Raw genomic sequence first — 25,059 nt, 5'->3', positions numbered from 1 at the left:
ACAACTGTGGCATGCAGAAGAGGGGACTTACTGCCAGGGCCTTGCTCACATCGTGGACATCGGAGAAGCAGAAGATGCTGCAGCCCGACACCAATGGCACACTGAAGGGACATCTATGGCATGCTGGGTGGATTCTCATGGACATGGCTCTGCTGCGAAGCAGCGCCTGGATGTTGGAAAGTCACCGTTGATGTTCACAACGGATGATGGTCGAGGGGGTGGGAGAGGAAAGGACTGGGAGAGGAAGAGTTTGGGTGGGGGGGATGAAGTTGTCAGCGGGGTGAGTTTGGGAATGGGGAATGAAGCTGTTGGTTTGGTGAGGTTGGGGGGGTGGGGAATGAAGGTGTCGGGGGGGCTAGGTTGAGGGGGGGAATGAAGGAATCGGGGTGTAAGGTTGGGAGGATGAATGGAGTATGGGGGAGGAGGGGGTTGATGGGGGAGAAGATGGCAGCTGGGGAGGCATGTGTAAGGGTGATGGATAGTTGCAGGGAAGTTCAGAAGGGGAAGGGAGTGCGGAGAGGTGCAGGGGTCCAGGGGAAGGAAGGAGTCTAGAGAGGGGCAGGAGTAAGGGTGGAGGAAGAAGTAAAGGTGGAGAAAGGATTCAGGAATGGGGGAAGAGTAAATCTTGAGGAAGAAGTAAGGTCTGAGGGAGTCAAGAATGGGGAAGGAGTAGGCAGGCTTGGGAGTTCAGATGGGTGGGGAGGACCAATGAGGGGAAAAGGTTCTGGAAGGAAATGGGTTCTGGGGGAAAGCAGTCTGGAGGGAGGAAGGGGTTCTGGGGGGGAAGGGTCCAGAGGTGCAATGTCCAGATGAACGTGCATGGTGGGGGGTCCTAATGGGACAATGACTGCCTCCTGGGGAGCAAACTGAGGGTGGTCGTGGTATGAGGGAATGTGAGAATGACTGAGGGCAGAGTGAGGCTGTAGGGCACGAGGGTGAATGTTTGATGGCAGCGGTAGAAAGGGTGGAGAGGGCGGTTGGTGGGGACTCGGAGGCAGACATGGATCCTTGGGTGGGGAATTGATGGATGAGGGGAAAAGATTGGGGGTAAAGGTAAAACCAAATTAGCACCATGCTGTCCAAATCAAAAGTGAAATGAGAGTCATGGTGGGTGAGATCAGGTGCTGCATGGGAGTGTGATCATTGGGTGGGCAGAGTTGCAGGTCAGCTCAGATGGACAACTGAAAGTGAACCCCAGCAGGCAGCATTGAGAATGTTCAGGCCATTGAGATGAGTGCGATATGGGAGGGTCCGTGTGCATGGAAGAGTGCTTGCATGAGGCTCCGAAAGGCCTTGCCACACATACACTTTTCCCTCCAGAATCACTCATGGGCTGGCTGCTCCCTCTGCGGTAACAGAGGATGAGGCTGAGGGGCTCACAGACAAAGGGTTTGGAGGGAGTGGACAGCCTCTGATATTTCTGAGTGGATGATCCAGGGATGTCCAGCTGCTGCTCCTCCTCCCTTTGGGTGCCCTAGGGCCTCAATCTGACTCATTGAGGGGAAGGGGCACCTGGAGGGACATTGAGGTGCCCCGTTTCCCCCACACATTGCCACTGCAGGAACTTGCCCATGGCTCCCGTGATGGAGTACAGGTCTGCACACATCTCTGCATTCTGCTGGACCAGGGTCTCCATGGCATCGACCATCCTCCCCATGAGATGTCCATACATGCACATGTAGGCTCCACTTCATCAGAGAGCAGGCGGACGCACTCCTCCGACTCACGAGCCACTTTGTTGAGGGCTTCCAACAGCTCTGTGTGATGTCACTCTTCTGCTGACTCTCCAGGATGAGTTGGAAGGCCTAATCCAGAGGCTCATCATCTGACTCTGACCTAACAGGTGCCTCTTCCCCAGCAGTCCTCCAAGCTGAAGACTTCAAGCTCCCAGCTGAACCTGTCTCCTGCTGCTGTGGACATGTGTCCATGCGGTGGCCATCAGATTGTAAACCTCAGCCTGTTCTAGATCTACGTCTCACTGAGGTGTGTGTCTCTGCACTGGTGGATGGTGTGGGTAAGCACTATGATGGGTCTTCCAGGCTGCTTATTTCCAGCTTTTCAATGTCCTCTTGGCTGGTGATGAGGACGAGGATTGAGCTGATGGACTGGCTGGCTGAGAGTGTTGGCCACTTGGCAGAGCTCCCTGTGAATCAATGTAGAGATAATTAGTGCATGGCAGCAGAGTTAAAAGCAGGAGAGAGCACTCACAGTTGCATTGAGAGATGATGTGGTTTAAGATCGTCATGTTAGTGTTCACCACTGACCTCACTATTGCCACAGACAGGATCCACATCCTCACCAGTCAATGCGATGACGTGCTCCCCAAAGTTAGTGAGGGGCCTAATGTGGCCGCTCCATCCCCAATCTGGGACCTCTCCCTGCTGTTGTGAGCCAGCTTCTTCTCCATGAAAACAGATGGAGTGAGTGTGAGCAGGACACATGGCACTGCGTAGGATGTTTGTGTGGTGAGCAGAGTCATTGATGGAATGAGGACACGAGCTCAAGAGGCTGTGAGCCTGATGGAGATGTGAGGCTGTATGTGTGAGAGTTAGCGGTTTTGTCCCTTGAGGTGTGAGATCCCTGTGGATGTGTGATGGGTTTGTGAGTGTGTAAGTTGAGAAGATTAAGTTACCTCGGTGGAATGGATGAGACCATTCATCCTGTTGTGCCACTGGGTGGCTGTTCGGTTTTGCAGGGCATTGGCGCAGACCACTGCTGCCACTACCTCCTTAGCTGGATTGGTGATGCCCATGCCCCTCCTGCAGCCAGAGCAAAGGTAGAGGACATCACGGCGGGCCTCCATGGCATCCAAAGGGTGCTCGAGGGATGCATCACTAAACCTAGGGTCTGCAGTCTTTTTGCCTGTCAGAGCCATCCTGTCTTCCCTGCAGCAGCCGTGGGCTGGAAGCACTGAAAGATGTGCGTGCAGCTGGACTTCTATAAGATGATGCCTGGTGTGATGAAGCATCGAGGTGATGAGAGGCAGGCAAATGGGAGCTCACCCGCCATGGAAACAGCACGTGTAGTAATTATGGGTCTTATTTAGTATGTAATGTACTTTTAAGAATAATACTTGTTAGGAAAGATCACATGATTTTTATGAACTAATAGGAGAGTAGCACAGGTTACCTCAGCAGACAGTATAGTGTTGGAGTTGAAAGCACAAGTGTTGTTACTGCTGAGCATATTTTAAATAAACTTAATGTTTCTACTTAGAAAGCTGTCTGCAGGTCAACCCTATTACGAATAGTACAACTCAGCCAGCTCTACAACAAACTGTCAATGAGGATAAAACATCAGCACCGTACCTCACCTAGTGATTGTAAGTAGTAAGCTCCGTTAAAATTGAAAAAGTTATCCCCTCTCAAAATGCCACAGTTTGGGAGAATTGATCCATTTGAACCAGGCACTGACAATTGGTCTCAATATATAGAACACCTCATGTTCTTTTTTCAAGCAAATGAGATTATGGGGGAAGAGAAGAGGAGAGTGATCCTTTTGAGTATTTGTGGGTGCAAAACCTATGGTTTGATTTGAAGTTTGACAGCACCCAATACCCCAGATTTGAAGAATTTCATGAATTGGTGGATCTCGTGAAAGGACATTTTCAACCCAAGCCCTCAGTCACGATGCAGAGGTTCAGGTTTAATTAACAAATTAGAGCCACAGGTGAGACAATTACATGCTATGCGGCAACTTGAAGCTGCTAATGGAAGATTGTGAGTTCAGTATGACTTAACGGCATGCTCAGAGATTGTTTAACATGTGGTGTGAAAGAGGACACTAATCAGAAAAGATTATTGTCCAAAGTGAATCTGGATTTCAAGAAGGTGCTAGAGATAGTGCTGGCCATGGAAAGCACAGTAAGAGACTCAAAAGCAATACAGGGTGTGCAAGATGGTGCCGACCTCCACATCAGGCGGAAAAACTCAAGCGAAAGCGACAAGATAAAGCAAGTCTCTGCCAAGAAGCTAGCTGAAGAATAAAGAAAAGTGACATGGCAGCGAGATCGAAGAATAATTTTAAAAGAGGTGGAAACAATCAGTCTCTTAGCAATTAAAAAAATCAAATGCTACCATTGTCACAGAAATGGACATATAATGAGGCAGTGCAAGAGAATATTCACAGGCTTGTAAACAAAAGAAAAAGCCCAATGAAATCTACAATGTAGAAGAGCCTGAAACCAACATATTCTGACATTTACTCATTGTTTACTCTGAAAGTTGGAAAGAGAGAACCAAGTTTGTCACAATGGAAGTGAATGGCGAACATGTTAAAAATCAAATCGCAAATGCTGACGCACTTAGTCATTTGCCTTTACAAGAAAATGATGAATATATCCCTGTTCCACAAGAGCCTGTTTTACTGTTAGATTTCTTAGATTCCTCGCCAGTATGTGCTTGACAGATCAGAGACTGGACAAGTCGGGACCCAGCCCTATCTCAAGTATGAGAACAAGTGCAACGTCGTTGGACACAGGAGCTCGTATCTGATGAAATAAAACCGTAATTCAACAGAAAACATGAAATAACCAGTCAGGATGGCATCTTATTGTGGGGAGTACAAGTGATAGTTCCTCCAAAGGAAAGGGAGCCACTTTTAATTGAGCTACACAGTGTCCATGCAGAATTTCCCGAATGAAGACCATCGCACGCAGCTACCTATGGTGGTTTGGGATGGATGGCGAAATAGATAGCGTGGTAAAGCATTGTATACAATGTCAGCAACTGCAAAAGTTGCCAATGACAGCTCCATTACATCCATGGGAATGGCCAGGTAGACCCTGGGTGCGGTTACACATTGACTACCCTGGACCTTTCCTGGGAACAATGTTTCTGCTCATTGTCGATGCCCTTTCAAAATGGTTGGACCTATATCAGGTAAAATCACCAACGTAAACCGTTACAATTGAGAAACTACATCAGAGTTTTGCCATTCACGGACTACCAGAAGTAATCATTTCCGATAACGGCATCGCATTTACGAGTGCTGAGTTTCAACAGTTAATCAGCCTCAATGGAATCGCCTCTGTAAAAACTACACCATACCACCCTTCCTCAAATGGACTGGCCAAAAGGGTGGTTCAAACATTCAAGGCAGGCATGAAAAAGCTAACTGTTGATTCCTTGGCAATCAAGCTAGCACGCTTTCTTTTTCACTACTTGGCTACCCCTCACACAACAACAGGTGTCAAACCTGCGGAGTTATTGTTGAAATGCCGTCTCAGGATGAGATTGAGCTTAAGAATGCTGAATTTAGAGGGGAAGGTGGAAAGAAGTCAGGGAAGGTAGAAAACTAGGCACGACTGGCATGGTAGCGAGAGGAAATTTGCCATGGAAGAGCCGGTATACCTGAAAAACTTCGGGGAAGGACCAAAGTGGTTACTTGGTGAAATAAGTGCAGTGACTGGACCTCTATCTTACCACATGGAGGTGGAAGAAAGGATTATCTGAAAGCATGTGGACCATTTAAGGAAGAGAGAGACAAATCATCAAGTTATGGTTCCACCAGTGACCATGACCAGATTTGCATTTCCTGTTGAAGATGCTCAGCCCAGACTGATATGTCTGACGTTCCTGTAAGAGTTGAGGGTACAGAACTGCAAGTCCCCACTGAAGCACTTGATGTTCAGGCAACTCTAGAAAAGGAGGTTCCTGACAAAAATCTGAAGTGGTGGAGCTGCGACATTCCACAAGAACCAGGAAGCCACATGAAAGACTGAACTTGTAAATTCCTTACCCAGTGTAAATATTATGTTGTCTTGAAAAATATGTGCTTGTAAATATAACATGTATAGCAGAGTTTAAGGGGGAGGAATGTAGTAATTATGGTTTTATTAGTGTGTAATGTTCCTTTAAGAATAATACTTGTTAGGAAAGATCACATAATCTGTAGTAACCAATAAGAGAGTAGCACGTGCTACCTCAGCAGATAGTATAGGGATAGTAATAAAAACAAAAAACTGCGGATGCTGGAAATCCAAAACAAAAACAGAAATACCTGGAAAAACTCAGCAGATCTGGCAGCATTGGTGGAGAAGAGCAAAGTTGACATTTCGAGTCCTCATGACCCTTCAACAGAACTAAGTAAAAATAGGAAAGGGGTGAAATATAAGCTGATTTAAGGGTGGGGGTGGTGGGGGGAGAAGGTGGGGGGGGGGTTGTTGGGACAAGCAAGCAGTGATAGGAGGAGATAACCAAAAGGTGTCATGGACAAAAGAACAAAGAGGTATTGAAGGTGGTGATATTATCTAAAAGAATATGCTAATTAAGAATGGAGAGCAGGATAAGCAAGGTAGCTCCAGTGGGGGTGGTGTGAAATAAACGATGGGCGGAATACATTTAAAAATAATAGAAATAGGTGGGAAAAGAAAAATCTATATAAATTATTGGAAAAAACAAAAAGGTGGGGGAAGAAATGGAAAGGAGGTGGGAATAGAGGAGGGAGTTCAAGATCTAAAATTGTTGAACTCAATATTCAGTCCGGAAGGCTGTAAAGTGCCTAGTCAGAAGATGAGGTGCTGTTCCTCCAGTTTGCGTTGAGCTTCACTGGAACAATGCAGCAAGCTTGCCCCAACAATGCCCCCAGCTCCCCTTAAACCAGCTTATATTTCACCCCTTTCCTATTTTTACTCAGTTCTGTTGAAGGGTCATGAGGACTCGAAACTTCAGCTTTGCTCTACTTCGCCGATGCTGCCAGACCTGCTGAGTTTTTCCAGGTATTTCTGTTTTAATATAGGGATAGTGTTGGAGTTGAAAACATATGTGTATTTGCTGCTGAGTATATTGTAAATAAACTTAATGTTTCAACTTAGAAAGTTGTCTGCAGGTTAACTCTTTAACCAATAGTATAACTTGGCTATCCTACAACAGCGTGTTTTCTGGGAATGCATAATTATTGTGATGGGTTTAGAACGATATGGCATGAAAAGCCGTCATTGCAGCCAGCAGATGAAACATGGTTTTACCTGCTTGCAAATCTAGGATGATTCTGCCCAAGGTTTCCCTAATGCTTGGCTGCTTCCCTCCCCGACAACCCCGCACGTGCATGTGCACTACCTGATGCAAAAATAAAACAGGAAATGTGGCTCAACCATGGATTGCAAAAGGAATTAGGGATAGTATTAGATCCAAAGAGGAAGCATATATAATTACCAGAAAAAGCAGTAAGCCTGATGATTGGGAGCAGTTTAGAATTCAGCAAAAGTGGACAAAAAATTGAACAAGAAGTGGAAAATGAAATTTGAGAGTAAACTTGCAGGGAACATAAAAACTGACTGTAAAAGCTTTTATAAGTATGTGAAGAGAAAAAGATTAGCAAAGACAAATGTAGGTCCCTTACAGTCAGAAAAGGTGGAAATTATAATGGGGAACAAAGAAATGGCAGAAGAATTAAACACATATTTTGGTTCTGTTTTCACAAAAGAGGACACAAATAATTTCCCAGAAATGTTAGGGAACCAAGGATCCAGCGAAAGAAAGGAATTGAAGAAAACCAGTATCAGTGAAAAAATGGTGCTAGAGAAATTAATGGGGTTAAAGGCTGAACAATCCCCAGGGCCTGATAATCTACATCCCAGAGTACTAAAGGAAGTGGCCCTGGAAACATTGAATGCAGCTTCCAAAATGCTGTAGACTCTGGAGCAGTTCCTACAAATTGGAGGGTGGCAAATGTAACCCAACAATTTAAGAAAAGAGGGAGAGAAAAAAACAGAGAATTACAGAACAGTTAGCCTAACATCAGTAGTGGAGAAAATGCTAGGATCTATTATAAAAGACGTGGTAACAGAACACTTGGAAGGCATTAACGGGATTGGACAAAGTCAGCATGGGTTATGAAAGAGAAATCATGCTTAGCTAATCTACTGGTGTTTTTTGAGGATGCAACTCATGGAATAAATAAGGAAGAACCAGTGGATGTGATGTATTTGGATTTCAAGAAGGCTTTTGATATGGTCCCACACAATAGGCTAGTGGGCAAAATTAAACTACATGGGATTGGGTGTAATATACTGGCATGGATTGAGAATTGGTTGACAGACCAGAAACAGAGAGTGGGGATAAACAGGTTTTTTTTCCGGATGGCAGGTAATGGCTAGTGGTGTACCACAGGGATCAGTGCTTGGGTCCCAGATATTCCTGATATATATAAATGACTTAGATGAGGAAACCAAGTGCAATATTTCCAAGTTTGCTGACGACACAAGACTGGTCAGGTTTATGAGTTGTGAAGAGGATGCAAGGAGGCTTCAGGGCGATTTGGACAAGCTGTGTGAATGTGGGCAACATGGCATATGTAGTATAACATGGATAAATGTGAAGCTATATGCTTCGGTGTGAAAAACAGAAAGACAGTATTATTTAAATAGTGATATGTTGGGAAATGTGGATATGCACAAGGATCTGGGTGTCCCTGTATACCAGTCAATGAAAGCAAATAGACAGGTGCAGCAAGCAATTATGAAGGCACATGGTATGCTAGCCTTCACTGCAAGAGGATTTGAGTTCAGTAGTAGGTATGTCTTACTGCAGTTATTCGTGACCTTGGTGAGACCACTCCTGGAGTATTGCATGCAGTTTTGGTCTCCCTACCTAAGAAAGGATTTACTTGCCATAGAGGGAGCAACGAAGGATCATTAGGCTGATGTTGGGGATGACAGGACTGTTGTATGAGGATAGTTTGGTTCAACTGGGGCTGTATTCACTAGAGTTTAAAAGAATGAGGGAGGATCTGAATGAACCATATAAAATTCTAGCAGGGCTAGACAGACTAGATGCAGGGAGAACATTTCCCCTGTTTGGGGAGTGTAGAACCAGGGGCCTCAGGATACGGGGCAGGCCATTTAGGCCTGAGATGAGGAAAAATTTCTTCAGTCAGAGGCTGATCAACATGTGGAGGCCGGGTTACTCAGCATATTCAGGAAAGGAGTTGATAATTTTTTGGGGACTAGGGGCATTAGGGGTATGGAGAGAATATGGCGTTGAGATAGACGATCAGCCATGATCGTATTGAATGGTGGAGCAGGCTCAAAGGGCCGAATGACCTACTCCTACTCCTAGTTTCTATGTTTCTATGTTCTCCAGTTTCAACTGCAGGGCAGCTCTTGCCTCGCCCCCCAAGCTACCTCACTCGCACGGCAGTGCTTGCCATCGACGGGCTGAACGAACGATCACAAACTGTTTTCTGCCCTTCTTGCCATATTGTCCGCTCGCACCACCGAGCACGTGCAATGCCAGCGGGCATGGAAAATTCTGTACTAAGCCTATTTTTTGAATTAAATATATAATCATTCCAACTTCACTCTCTATTATGTTCTATAGCTTGGCAATCTCATTAGCATTAACAAAATTTAGGTGAGTTTTAGAACTGTGGAGGCGGATATATCTTTACAAACAGATTTAGGTGCACTAGAGGAATGTGTCAAACACTGACAAATGATATTCGACCTAGATAAATGCAGTTTGGTGCATTTGGGTAGTGCCAACACCAAGGGGAGGATTTTCCCCTCATAGGGTGAGTGGGGTGGGCGGGCCAATTAATGGCCAGCCAGCATGAAATGCATGCTGAGAACCTCAGCCCTGCTGGTGGTGGCGGGAGAAGCGCGAGTGCTGAATTTTGCACATGCGCGGGGTCTGCTCAGTAAAGCTCCCTGAAGGCACAGAGCTGCCTCAGGCAGCTGAAGGTTTTTAAAATGAAAAATAAAGATTTGAAAAATAAGGGTGACTTTGTTGCAAGAAGAGGGACATGTGAAAATTGGGTTAAAACATTTTTATTGTTTTCCGATTCGCTGTTGGAAATCTCATCCCGCCCGTGGATAAGATTTCGGAAAAAATGCAAAGGCCGCCTGGCCTATTTGTGCCCACCCGCCAACTGTATGGTTGGACAGGCAGCAAAAAATTCAAATTAACTAATTGATTAATGGACTTAATAGTTTAATTGGCGGCGAACGCACTGCCGACTCTTGTGTGCGCCTGCCGACCGAAATGTCGCGTGACTGCATGATTACGTTGAGATGCTTGCCCAATGTCATTGTGCATTATTACACACTCATGTGTTGGACACACACCTGCATGCTGAGCTGAAAATCCTGCCCCAAATATATTTATAAGCATATGTGGAACAGAATTGACAGAGTGAGAAAAGAACAGAATAGTTATTTGGTGGTACAGAACTTGAGTGTTGCTGAAAAAGAAATGTTTCAAAGCTTTTTTGTCTTTTCGTCATCAGGACATTTTGCAAGAATACCAACACAAGATGAAAACAACTATTTATACCACTTGAGAAGACAGTGCTGATTGATTGGCAAGTGGACTCTGATGGTAGAGGCATTGCCATAGAGAATGCACCAGTGATGATGCCTGACAGTTAACTGCCAAAGCTGAGTTCAGTTTTAATGACACCATGCATGCCGAAATAAATGGGAAGGGATGCCATGGGATCCCCTCTATTTCCTGCCCTCGCAAACATCTTTGTTGGGTTCCACAAGAACCACCTCTTTGATGGAATGACACCTAGCCTCCTACCCCTCAGATATTTCCAATATGTGGATAATAGATTTGTTATATTTAAAGCCACAGCTGCATGTAATAATTTCCTTGCATTACTTAATGGGTTCCATCCCTTGCTCAAAATCACCTTTGAAATGGAGCAGTTAAATAAACTCCATTTCCTTGATTTGCCAGGGGATTCTCTATCATGTTCTACCACAAGCCTACATTCACTGCTGAATACATGTGTTGGGATTCTTTTTGTTCCACATGCTATATAATTGGTCTTATCGGCAAACTTGTAAATAGGTCCCAAGCCTTTTGCTCACCACGCAAACTTGATGCTGAAATAGGGCGCATCAAAGGTATCCTGCAGGATAATGGCTACCCTGATCAGATCATTTCACATTGTATATCATGCAAACTCATGAACAAGCCTAGGCCATCACTTTTGCTCTGAAAGTGCCAAATGTATCTTAGATTACCCTGGAAGAGAAAGATATCTCAAAAATTTGAGGTGAAGCTAGCTGTTTCACGCTGCTACTATGCAGTAGCAATGCAAGTGGTATTCGTCACTAACGTGATGCTGCTATCAAGCCAAAAATACTTTCTGCTTATCACCCAAATGAGTAATGCGGTATATGAATTTCAGTGCCAGTGTGATGCTAGGCATATAGGCCATACCTCACAAAGACTGTGTTAGGAAATAGAGATAGTTTAAGTAAGTTATATTTGTATTTGTGGGTGTTAGGGATGAGTTTTAGCTTTAAAATTTAAGTTTGATTTGTATTTCTGTATCTGTGTATTAAGAGAGGTCAAATAGAGCTTTAGTTTCACTTTAAAAGGCTGCTTGCATTTCTAATGAAGAGTTTATGACTGCTACAAGGTAAAGATAAACACACAAGAGTAGAAAAGTAGTGCTGTTGTCTAGCAATAGGGGGCCAGATAGGCAGGTTCCTCCCACAGACATTCCCACAGAATAAGAAAGACAACAGTTTGACTTAAAGCTGTTGGGTTTCAGCTGGTTTTGGAGTTGCTGCCAGGAGAGGCTGGAGCAAATGGGACAGATAGAAGTCCCAAATTAAAGAAGAAAAAAAAAAATCGAAGAGAGTGGAAGAAGGGAAAGTCCAAAGAAGACCCTTGTAGTCAAAGGAGGGACAGGAATCTGAGAAAAGGTCCTGTTAAGTGAAGTTAAGAGTGAGGGACAGAGAGAAAGGATCCAAGTTTCAGATTTAAAGGGAAAACAGCTTGAATGCATGTGATGACCCAGGGAAGAGGAACTTCAGAAGGAGAGTTCAAAACCCTGGAGGTGAGCCCTTGCAGAAGGCTCCGAGAGAAAGTGTCAGTTTAGGAGGAGATTTCAAGGTGAAGCCTTGGTGAGTGGAGTTTGGAAACCCTTATGTGAAGGACAGAGTTCAGTGAGACTGGTTGGCTCATGGTGTGTCAAGCATCTGGGGGGCTGGGGGGAGTTGAGTAAAGATCCATAACATCTGGTTGAGGTGGCATCTGTCACTTGAGGTCAGAGTGCAGTGTGTCTGACCAGAGGGTGCCACAGGTTTACATGGGCTGGGTACTTACTGTGTACATTAAAGTAAAAGATAGCTTTTGTGACTTGTGTTATCCTTACAAATATGTATATATCTGTAAAGGTATAATTGTGGATGAAGGACTATTGTTTTTTTTCTTGTTGAATAAAGTGTTTTACTCTTTTGTAAAAAGTTCATCAGCTGATTCCTGTGACTCTGTTTAAATACATGGAGAGTAGCAACTGAACAAACAAATAAAAGTTAGGATCTATCATGCTGGGTTCCACCCTGAGAGCAGGGGTAATCTCAGGTGGGGTTCATAACAACTGGCAAATTATATCAAACAGCATGTCTCAGCCACTGTCCACAATGGGCAAGTTAAAGACCATAACCAACCAGCCCGTGCTTGCAAGACTCATAACACAGTATCCAACATTAGATGTGATTCTGCTAAATAATCCTCATTGTGCTAAGAGTTATGCTGACAACCAATTTAAGATTGTCAGTCGGGCTCACAGGGTGGCACCTTTGCATATACTGGGAGCTACATATATTAATACACAGGGCCCTGTTCTTTGCAGACAGAAAGAACATGTACACACATTTTGTTTAGCTGAAACAGGCATAATAAGTGACAGCCATTCGTTGACTCATTCTTCAGGGCAATGGTTTGACCAATCAGGGTCAAGGTGCCTGGTTTAAGTGAAAGAACAGAATATTGATGTTTAGCCCATAATTCACTGCAAGTCCACGGCCAATGCAGACAAGCTGTAGCCAAAGCAAATGGGATATTAAATTCTATTAATAGGACCAGTTCATATAAAGCAAAGCACACCATCTTGTTCCTATACAAGACATTTGTTAGACCACATTTAGAATAATGCATCCAACTTTGGTCCCTTCATATGGTGGGTGATATCAAAGCATTGAAAAAAGCTTCAGAGGATCACAAGAATAATTCATAGCTTAAAAGAAAAAATGAATTACTCAGAAAGGCTTTAAAATATGGAGTAATTCACTTTGGAGGGGCATTGATGATTTAATAGCGGTGTATAAAACAGTTAAATGGATGGATTGTGTCCCTGTTGATAGATTATTTCAATTTAATCAATTTGGGAAGATGAGGGGTGTTGCATATAAATTACATCAGTGTAAACTTGCATTAGATAGTAGATGGTTCCTTAGTGGGCAGTGGACCTTAGGAAAAATTTTCAGCTCGTTTGATGAGTGGTGGATCACTGCATACTTGAACAGATGGATTCCTGGCCAGGGTGGAGATCACACCTTATTGAAGTTAAAATGAAATGCTAGTGACTATAAGTACTGTCAAATGGTCTCCCAGTCTAGTTTTCAAATACCTAAGGGAGGAATTTTCCAGATTTTTTTTCTCTAATTTGCTTTTGACTTCTAACTGTTTTTTTTTGTCTCTTCTATTAAATTATAATGGTTTCTGGTCAATAAGAATGTTATAATCTTGATGCTTCAAGCATCATGATTTTGTGAGAAAGGCTTGGTGAACCAAACAACCTTTTCCTGTCTATTATTTTCTTGCCTTTGTGTGTAATTGATAAATAAACCAGTGAATGTGTTCTGATGAGGATATAACCAACTCATTACAGGAAGGAGCTTCAACCAGCATTGCAGAAAATAAACTTGATGTGATAGAAATTGGTTTGCATGGCACCTGTTTCCTTGGCAGAAAATCAGAACAGAAAGATGAATTTTGAGGAGCAATGTCACACAACCAAGTAGCATCTGCATTAAGTGTACCTCCATTTTGGTGTAGGTGGCAATTGGGGTGACTGCCTAATACTGATGTTGGGTCCTTTGCTTATATTACCATTGTTGCCGAAAGCCTGTTGAAGGACTGGTCTTTAAAATTGTGTACAATTGGTGGGACAATTTTCAGAGCTGCCCAGCTCAGTTTTCCTCATTGGGCTCTGTAGTCTGCCAATAAAAGGAACGTTCTTAAAAACAATCTACTACCATGTATGGTGATAGCCAAGCATGTTCCAGAAAGTTAAATAGGTAGCATATTTAAGAACTGCATTTTAGCAGCTAATTTGTTATTTCTAACTTCAACTTGGATACAAGCACCAAATGAACACTTGGGATTCTCACTGTCATGACCTTTGATCCAGAAGCGGTAACAGTAAGGAAAATCTGTAGTCACATTACAATAGTTAGGGAATCTGTAATTTTTTTTTCAAATGTTTGAGACTTTTAAGAGTTTGTATCACTGTAATAGGATCAGTTATAATTTTGGGATACTAAGAAGCACTGGTTCATGTGATCTGGCAACCGTTGAGCTGGAGGCAGTACCAAGAGGAAGGAAGTTAAAATAAGAAGGTTGCATAGCAGACACAGAGGAAAGTGGAAAGCTGGAGAGTGAAGGCTCTTGGCAAGTTGGGTTGGACAGCTGGATTTCTGAGCAGTTATAAAACATGTCTACGACTGCTGCCATTGTTTCTTTCAATTTTGAGTGATTGAATGTCCAGAATCAGTCATACTATGTAAAGGTAAAGGCATTTCTGACAGATCCATATTACAATGACCAATGAAAGCTGAGATTTGAGAAAGTTCAGAAAATAAGTGTGCCCTTATGTAGAACATTGCGCAGTTGGAACCCTGTTTACATGGAAACTCCTGCATGCAAAGAATTAGCTAAGTCCTTTAAGGAAAAAGGCTGCCTGAGGGAGCTCTTGGCTGGGAAGAACTTTGTAGCTGAAACTGATGCCATGCAGGCAGAGTGGACTGGCTTATAACTCTGTGAGATAACTTTGTTGCATTTGCTATTCCATGGGCCGAGTTTTTCACTCGTCGGGCGGGTGCGCGCCCGATCTGAACATGCGTAAAATGAGGTGCGATAATGTCAGGCGAGCTTCAGGGCTTAATTTTTAGCATTTCCATGTGTCCTTTCAGGGCTCACTGGTGCCTTCAAGACCCCATGAGGATTTGGACTGTGTGGACTTTTCCAAGTATCAGACAGCCTTCCCTTACCCTGGTATTAGGGATTGTGGTCTCCACTGGAGGCATCCCCTCTGATGAGGAAGAGAGGGGCAGAAGGGAGAGGAGGCCAGGTGTCCCAATGCAGCTTCCAGGGGAGGGACCTGTGGGAGGAGAGGTGCAGGCACAGGGGGTGCAAGGCCAGCAGGAAATCCAAGGCAGAAGGGGCCACAGAAGACATTATCCTGTAGCTAGGGTTTACAGGCGGCGATGCAGCTAACTCAATATGTCTGAGGTGCAATGCTGAAGGAGGCTCTGCCTCTCAAGGGAGACCATGACCTCCAATTATCAAATGATCGGGGCTGAGATCAGCTCCGACTGTGTGGGTGGACACCCCATGCCGGTGGCTCTGAAGATTACAGTAGTCTTCAACTTCTATGCCTCCAGCTCTTGCCAGGGGTCAATAGGGGATCTGTGTGGAGTCCCCCAATCAGCTGTGCACAGTTACGTCAAGTTGGTGACAGAAACTCTGTTCAGGTGGATAGTGACCTTTATTCTTTACCGTATGGATGAGGTCAGCCAGGCTGAGTGAGCCAGAGGCTTTGCAACGATTGCTGGGTTCCTTCGGTCCAGGGTGCCATTGATTGCATATGTGGCCATCAAGGCGCCAGCAGGTCAGCCGGGTGCCTTCGTCAACAGGAAGGGCTTCCACCCCATGAACGTCCAGATAGTGTGTGACCACTGGATGCAGATTCTGCAAGTCTGTGCAAGGTACCCAGGCAGCTCCCATAATGCGTACATCCTGAGATACTCCCAGGTGCTGAGGTTCTTCAGTGCTCTAGCCTGAATGGATGGATGACTTCTGGCTGACAAGGGCTATCCCTTGAAAAGGTGGCTCATGACCCCTCTCCACCATCCAAGAACAGATGCAGAGCAGCGGTACAACAGGAGCCATGCCTCCACAAGGGCGGTGGTAGAGAGAACCATAGGCCTTCTGAAGATGCACACTGCAATATCCCCCAGAGCAGGTGTCACTGATAGTGGTTGCATGCTGCTCTCTCCACAAACTGACACTGGCAAGGGGGGACCCACAGGAGGAAGAAGATATTGACGCAGCTGCACAGGCCACAGATGATGAGTCCAGTAGTGAGTCAGAAGAGGAGCAGGGTGAGGAGAACACAGGCAATGCAGCCAGACCTCAGTAACCTCCAGGGAGGCAGGGACACCAGGGATGCCTTGATCCAATGGTCCTTCAGCTAGGCTGCCAAATAGGAACAACCACCTCATGCCCCGGCTGCACCCACCATCCTGGATCACAGAAATTAACCTTTTCCTTTGCCCCTTAAAGATACACTCAGTGCCTGAGCAATAAAGTTTCAAAACACCCATGTCCATCATTACATACAGGCCTACACTGGCACCTACAAAACAAATGAAGCATATTCAGGCCAATGACACAAAAGCAAATGTAATTTAATGTTGGAACTCACAGGTTATTGAACAGAACAATATCCGGTGTTGTTGGTCACACCATTAAAAAAAGTAAAGCAAAAATGGGAGAACAAAATTTCACCAATGACCAGTCCCTCTTGTACTTAAGGTGCTTAAAAATTACATTTACAGGTGCTATGTCTGGGTGCTCCCCCCTCATGGCACTGTCATTGGAGACAGACTGCTGACTCTGGTGTCATGTTGGCCTTAATGACCTTGGAGGTTGTCCTCTGGCCAGTGGAGCCTGTGCTGGCCCAGCCTGGGAGTGAGCAGCCAGTGCTAAGGCTGGCATCTCCCTAGTTGCTACTGCCTTATCAGATACCACAGTCACTGGCAGAGGGATGGAGGAACTGCTGCTGTCATCCAGAGTGGCCTGAATGGAGCCCACAGAGATGACAAGGAAAGCGAGCCTGCTGTGGGCCTCCTTGCTTGCCATTGATGGGTGGGGCACCTAGCTGGGATACATCCATCTCAAGCTGACCAGCTGAGGTCAGTGCCTGTGTGAGGGGTTGCAGGTCAGAATGTAACCCCCAGAACCCATGATTCTGTCCCTAGTGCAGCCTCTCCATGGAGGAGGCATTACGCTTGGCCATGAGGATCAAAGTGGTGCTCACGCTCCACAGGGACTCCTCCACAACGGAGACTATGGGAAACATACACTCTTGGATCTCCACCAGATCCTCCCGCACACCCTGCTGGACGTCCAGCATCTGCTGCCTAATGGACGACTCCAGAGGCCCATTATCAGCCTTCAACTGAGCATCGTCCTGGTGTCCAGCAATTCTCCAACTACCAGCACACTGGGCACTCTCTGTCTTCGTCTGCACCTCAAACAAGTGTGAGGTGCCCTCACCAATGTGTGCTAAGATACTAGCCACCGAACTAACGTCCACCGAGGTGCTGTTATCTGCACTGGTGCCTGGTTCAGAGAGTGGGTGTGACGCAGGTTCTTCAGGAGCATGGTGGTCCTCCAGGATCAGGGGGAGCTCCTGGAGGTCCTGTGCTTGGCTGCTTGGTAGCAGATCTAAGGGAGAAGAAGGACATGTCATTAGTTTAAGTCATGATTCTGTCACTGTGCATGCCAGGCACCCTGGTGAGACGATGGAGATCTGCATCATGGTGCCATCATCTTTCAATGATTAATGAGGAATCCAGTCTGGATGCTCTCATCATTGATAAGACTGCACAAGAGTGTTTGCAGCATTTGAAACTCTCAACTTAGTGCACTGAACTCATACCTTTATCTGACACCCTAGCCTCACCGCAGCCAGCAGATCGAGTTGCATGGCACCTCTCAAGCTCCAAGGCCTCCTACTCATACCAGGAGAGGATGAGGAGGTGTGGAGGTCCTCAGCCAGACCACAACCTCTCAATATTGTTATTGGATGTCTTCTCCTGATAGGACAGAGGAGGATTGATTAGTCCACTCTCTACCTGCAGTGCCATTGCACCCCGGCCAACCCCAGCCAAAGAGCACCTTGCAGGGCAGATTTGAGTTGTGGCCCTCGTGGTGCAAAGCACTCTGTCAAAGCAGCCAGGGCTCAGCCCCTTGGCCAGCTCTATCGTGAGTGACAGTTGGCATTCAGACTCTAATACCTCTGAGCTCCATGAGGGGATGGCTAGTCTAAAACAATTCAACACACTGACCCATGCCAACATGGTACTCACTCTTCCTGAGCACAACAAGTCATTGAAGCGCTTCAGGCACTGCACCTAGGTGCACCGCACAACGTCATTGTTACTCACCCAGGCTGCCATCTCCTCCCATGCCCTCTTTGTGAGGTGCGGTGGCCTCATCTTCCCATCTTTGGGGACATTGAGACAGCTACTGCCTTCAAGAGGGCGGCTGGGCACTCATTGGAAAAATGGGTGCTGAGTGCCCAGCCGAACCCACCTCCTGCCTGGTCGCTACGTCTTAATTTACAGCCATGTTGCCGCTGCAACTCTGATGTGGGCAGCTGCCCTATGGCTGCCTGCACCTTTTTTGAACTGGCCGCTGGGTCGCCATTGGACCTGGCAGCCAACAGGCCCACTCCCCTGCCCACCCCTTCTCGAACGTTTGGCAGCTGGCGTTCATGCTGGGCTGGCCTTAATTGTCCCACCAGCATGAAATCATGGTCGGGCCCCAATCGTGAGTGGTGGCCGGCTTCCCAACTGCTCCCGCTTGCCCCTGCCGAGCCTGCCCAATGAGGGCAAAATTCTGCCCATGTGCAATATATAGTTTTATCCAACCGTGATTTGTCTGTCAATTTATGTTTAATTTATGTAGATTCTGATTCATGTTGAAGTAAAGGCTACAGAAAGTGAAATCATGTTCGGTAACTTCTTCATTTGGGGGTTATTCGGTAAATGTGGTTATTTTTATTTATGTATCCCCAAGGGGATCATGGGATAATAATACCCATGAACCAAACCTATTTGTTTTATTTTTTAATTTCATATGCAACAAACAATGAGGAGAAATAAAACTGATTGATTCCAGTCTCACCTTGCCAGATCTGACAGTTCTTCCAATCTGACCTGATTGGTTGATAATGATCATTTTTACTGCCTGTTGGGGAAAAAGCAAGTATTACATAGAATTTACAGCAGTGAACAGGATTGTGCCAATATGTATGCTCCACATGATCCTCTTCCCACCCTGCTTCATCTGACTGTATTGCTTCATGTAATTACCTCGATGTCCCATAAACGCATCTGTGCTATTTGAAGATGCAGTCTCTCATGTCAATTCCTCGCATTTTATTTATTTCACCTCGGCTTACACCTTGAAGAAAAAGTAATCTGTCGAATTTTATATTAGGCAGTTTATGCTAAATTGCTTGGAATTCTTAGGCAGATGTAGCCCTTTATTTTATTTTGGCCTGTCTGCACTTTGTGTGCTTATGTGTGAACATGCTATCCATTGAAAGTTTAAAAATCATTAAAACAAGGCACTTTGCTCAATTGGACACATAAGGTAATTTCTTAAAATGTGTGTTGAAATGTGACACAAATTAAATTCCTCCCCAGTTACATCAAATAGCTGATGTCAACACAGAAAATATTCATTAACTGCAGCAGTCTGCTTTACTTCTTTCTAAGCAGTTGAAATTTCTCTGTGATGTTAATGTGCTTGCCAAAGTATTCATCTCAAGTTTCTCTGCACTATTTTAATGGAGTCATTAGCTCTTTCATTTTAAACTTTATTTTTATTTCAAATGGGCTGATAACTTGATTAAATATTGTGCATAGGAATTTAAGGCAAATTTATTAAATAATCCACTAAAACTAGCATGCAAAATGAATTTCAACCCTCTAGTGATCAACAGATCCTTAGCAAAAGAAGCAAGAAAGATAGACAACATCATTTCTTGAAGGAATAGGGCAAAAAAACCTCCAGAAGAATCTATAGGATTCCTATCTTTTCAATAAAAGAAGATTTCCCTTGTGGCACACTTGATGGAAAGGTACATATATTTTTGCAAAGCTTAATGGAAATTTTTTGAGTAGTTGTGAAGATGAATTTGAAGTGTTTCAAGATAAGAAAGTGTGTATTTAGATTGCACTTGAGATTAACCTGCACGTACAATGAGTAAAAGTAATAAGAATAAATAAGCATCTGAACTCATATGCACGAAGACTGTCACAGTAAGAATTTCTCATCCAAGACTGCTGTAAAATATTTTTGAAATCTTCAGTTCCTAATGCAGTTATGAAACAATGAAAGGTAATTTTAACTTTCACCATCAGGCAACAATTAGGTGCAAGCAGACCAGTCTAACTTCAATGGAATAGTAACTCTTTTGAGTACAAATCCATTTCCATCTGTTCCAAATGAAGTTACATTGTTTCATAGTTTTGCCATTGTGAGATTTGAACTCTTGATTTTAGGGTTACAAACCCAGTACCATAACCACTTGGCTATTTAGGCCAAGCTTTTCAATAGAATAGTAAACTGCATGAGGTTCAAAATGGGCTGAATTGCTTTCACCTGGTGATAAAAGTAATCATACTCCTAATAAGGTGCTCCATTGACATGGAGGCTTTTCAGTCAGATCAAACTGGGAGGAAGCAGTGGTACTGTCACTGGACTAGTAATCCAGATGCCCAGGGTAATGTTCTGGGGACCTGGGTTCAAATCCCAGCATGGCAGATAATGGAATTTAACTTTTAAAAACCTGTAATTAAAGATCTAATGATGACCATGAAACCATTGTGGATTGTCATAAAAACCTATATGGTGTGCTAATGCCCTTTAAGGAAGGAAATCTGCTGTCTTTACCACCAGGCTGCAGAACCACAGCAATGGGGTTGACTCTTAAATTCCCTCTGAATTGGCTTAGCCTAGCCCACCATGTGAACTGCAGTGGCTGAAGAAGGCAGCTAACCACCATCTTCTCAGGGGCAAATCGGGATGGGCAATAAATGCTAGTCCAGCCAGTGATGCTCACGTTAAAAAAAAAAAGATCTTGAAGATTAAATATCAGGTTAATGGTCAGAGCACTAACTGATCCAGTCGAAAGGGGGAAACTCAACTGGCAAATTACAACGAGAGTGTGTAAACCCCCTGTATCTACATCAGTAGATGAAGTCACTGTGGACTTACTGCTTCCTGAAGAAGCATCTGTGTAACCTGTGCAGGGTTACAAATATGGCAGAGAACTGTCACTGATATTGATACTTACTGGTCTTTCTCCTCATGATGCCCATCAATCTGCACCTAGAACATTGAGCATCTATGAACTCCTCCCTCTTGTGCCTGCTGCCATTCTTAAAGGTATTTAAGTTGCCATGACCGTGTCTTGACGTTTCAACACCAATATCTCCAGTACAGCTTAAGAATTTCTCCAACCTTCTTTATGGCCTACGAAAATAAAACCTACACTGTCAATGCCATTAGTGCTGTGAAGTGCTCAGTACAATACTATAGTACAGACAACTACTGCTCCTGGGTATAATTTATCTCGCAGATGACAGCACACAATCGGGCATTTTCCAGTACTATTCCGACAACTCCCACTGTTGTGTGCAAGAAAGAAAGTGTTCATCACACTGTCTTCCCTTTTTTAAAGCAGGCCATTAAGAGCTTTGCAAAGAATTCAAGAAGCACTGAACCATCAGACTTTCACAAACCACATTGCTACTATCCCTTGCTCATCAGTACTCAATGACTTACCTTGTGTTTCCTTGTTCTCATCACCATATCCTCCTCAATTGTGCATATCCATGACATTTCTTGCTTCAAATGAGTGGTGTTCTTTGTACTTGGCTAGGTTTTCTTTGTTCTGTGAAGGGAACAGATGACCCGTTATGAGTATATAAGCATGCTTATCCACTTGGATTCTATAGACAAAAGAGTTAGACCACCCCTGGAGAAGGAAAGGCTGTCAACATCAATGGAACTGAGTAAATATCAACAGGTCTGAAGGGAAGCAAAACCAAATATGTGTGAAGGAAGCTCAGGGGTTTTCACGGAAGGAGAAATCTCAACATGGGCAGTTTGTGATTTGTCAAAATGACATTTTCTGAAGTGAGGACTGTAGTTAATTGGATTTTCATTTGCAACTGTAACAGTAGAGAGTTGCTCAGTACTATATTGCTAAGCATGTACTCACCATATAGCGTTAATGTTGTCAATGGAAATTATGGAAATCAGGATCTATGTGTAATGATCAGCAAAATCAATATAACCTATTATACATTAATATCCAAAATCAAAGTTATCCTCAACGTGTATAATAAAGTGTGAGAAAAAGATGAGTTCAAATCTTAATTGTCTTGATAGTATTTTTCATTTGCTCACTATTGAGACTGACATGGAGACACAGACTGGGCATGATAATGAGTTGCAATTTGCAACATGCGACTTCCATTTACTATTGCACAATGGATCCACCTCATTTCACAAAATATTGAAGACCAAGTCCAAAGTGTAATTATTCCTTTAGCATTTAATTTAATTTAATATAGTTTGAGGTCACTCTGTATCTCTGATCCTCTTCACAGATGCTTCTAGGCTTACTGAAAATGCCCAGCATTTTCTGTTTTTATTCAGTCTTTTAGCATTTTGCTTTTGTTCAAATATTTAGAACCTGGTGATTCAGAGATGGTGGACTACTTCTTTCATCTTCAGCTGTATTAAGAAAACTGTGTCAGGTTCCTTTCACTCTTAACTATCTCAAGAGATATTTTTTGATACAAAATTTTTGTTGTTAAAAATAAAGTCCCAAAACATTGCCATGTCATGGAAGATTTTATGATTGGTGATACGCCAATGATTTGAGTGGGAACTTGAGCAAAAAAGTTCAATTTTATAAATTAGCACAGTTTCTACCCAGACTGCCAACTGTGTCCAAAACAAAAACATTTTAGGGGTTAGCTTGCTGAAAGGGTGAATAAAGTGGGTACTCTGCTGATAAGATACAAACATATGAACTTATGAACTAGGAGCAAGAGTAGGCCATTTGGCCCCTCAAACCTAATCCACCCTTCAAGAAGATCATGGCTGATCGATTGTGGCCTCAACTGTACTTTCTTTCCCCTTATGCTCTTTGACTACCTCGTCAATCAAGAATCTATCTAATGCAGCCTGAAAGATAATCAGTGACCCTGTCTCCACCACTCTCTGAGGAAGAGAGTTCCAAAGATTTACAATCCACCAAGAGAAAAAATATTCGCATCTCCGGCTTTCCATTATTATTTTGCTAGACTCACACTAGATGGTAAACATTCACTTTACTCACTCTTTTCCTTTTTAAAGACCTGCATAAATTCTTACTATCTGTTTTATTTTTCTAGCTAGCTTTCTCTTGTGCTCTAATTTCTCCCTCTGTTTTATTTTTTAGCCATTTTTTGCAGTTTTTTAATATTCTGTTCAATCTTCTAATCTGCCACTAAACTTTAGAATTGTGTGATTTTTCTTCCAATTAATACTATCTTTAGCTTCCTTAATTCACCATGGATACACCTGTTTGAAAGTCAGGTGTTAGCATATAATTTTGGTTGTAATCACTGACAGCAATAAGCTGAAATTGCCTGGAGCTGTGAAACGAGAAACCTGTAAGTTTGGCACTCATATCTTAATTAGGCAGAATTTTATGGAGAAGTCTATGTGGGCTCCTATCACCCACTGCCACAGAAGGTAAGGAGTAGGTTACCTGGCATACAGTGGTTGGTTTCAAGATGGCTCAGGGATCAAGGGAGAGGGCATACAGATTCTCACACATGGCCCTTGTAGTGCTGGTGAGGTGATCCAGAGCAGAAGGGATGTTCTTCATCCTTGGAGGGAAGCAATCCAGTTTGCTCTCCTGCTCCTCATGCTGTACTGTCTGGGTCTCATGGTCCTCTCACTCCTGCAGACCAAGTGTGACCCTTAGCAAGATGCCCATGACCAAGCATTCCCTTTTTGCTGGTGATTCCTATGTGGCCAAAAACAGTGGAGGAGCACAGGACTTACTCCTTTTCTGCAAAATCTTCAGAGAATTTCCAGAATACATGTCGGTTCAGTGGTTGGCGAAGTCTTGATAAACTCTCCTGATTTGTTTTAAAATTTGTCTTAAAATCTTGAGCAGCAAGTGAACAGTAAAAGGTGATATAGCGTAAGCTAAAGCTCAAAATCCTCTGGAATTTCTAGTTTCCTCTGAATCAGCTGGTCACTATCAGGAAAAGGCATTAGGTCATGTACTGGCCACCAAAATACCATGCAGCCTCCTCAATGAGGACTAGCAGGCAATTTAAAAGGCAATCAGCCCCTGATGATCCACTGGATGACTAATTACATTTGACATCATGTGCTAAACGCAGACTAAACCAACATTTCAGCTCAAGACCCCACCTTGGAGACTCATTAGAGCTCAAGAAGCCATCAAACATTATCCCCAAGGTTTTTGCCCCTTACAGTGCATAATTATCAAAAAAAAATTCAAATGCATTTGAGCTTTTGAGATGCTTATGGCTCAGATGTAAAACTGAGCTGTATATTCCCTGTATTATGTGGGGGTGAAATTTAACTTTAATGCTGGTACACAACAGCTGGCAACAAATCATCTGCCTTTTACACACCTAGCCTGGTTTTCCTTCTACTTGCACCCAGCCACCATCATTAAGACAGCAAGGTGCCTCTTATATGGGAATTGTCATGACTCACTGGGGTTAGTGCGCTGCAATATCAATCCCCACTGCTCCCTGAGCCGCGACAAATGTGAAAAATTTTGATCAACCCACCATATTGTTAATTTAGGTTAACAGGATATGAGTACCAGGTTTGTAAACTTGATACATAAATGACTGTTTATTGAACAAATTGTCTTTAACCAGCAGCAAAAGAAAGAAATGTGAACTGCAAATTTCTAACTCTATAACTCTCTATAAACTCTACCCCTTCTTAAAGCCCTATATACACACATATGAGACACATTAGATACACAAAAACATGGAATTTAAAGGTGGGGTAGAAGAGTTCAGTAGCACCAATTCTGGGGTATAGGATTCAATGGGTTGATTTTGATCAATGTCTTCCAAATTTCTTCCAGTTCTTTGTTGATGACACAAGGTGATCTTCCCAGCACTTTCAGTCTTTAGTTCACTGGTTGACCACTTGCCTTTCAATGTATCTAATGGTATTTTTA

Source organism: Carcharodon carcharias, chromosome 1 (assembly GCF_017639515.1).
Source record: "Carcharodon carcharias isolate sCarCar2 chromosome 1, sCarCar2.pri, whole genome shotgun sequence".
Classification (NCBI taxonomy): Eukaryota; Metazoa; Chordata; class Chondrichthyes; order Lamniformes; family Lamnidae; genus Carcharodon; species Carcharodon carcharias.
This window is presented reverse-complemented; position numbering follows the sequence as displayed.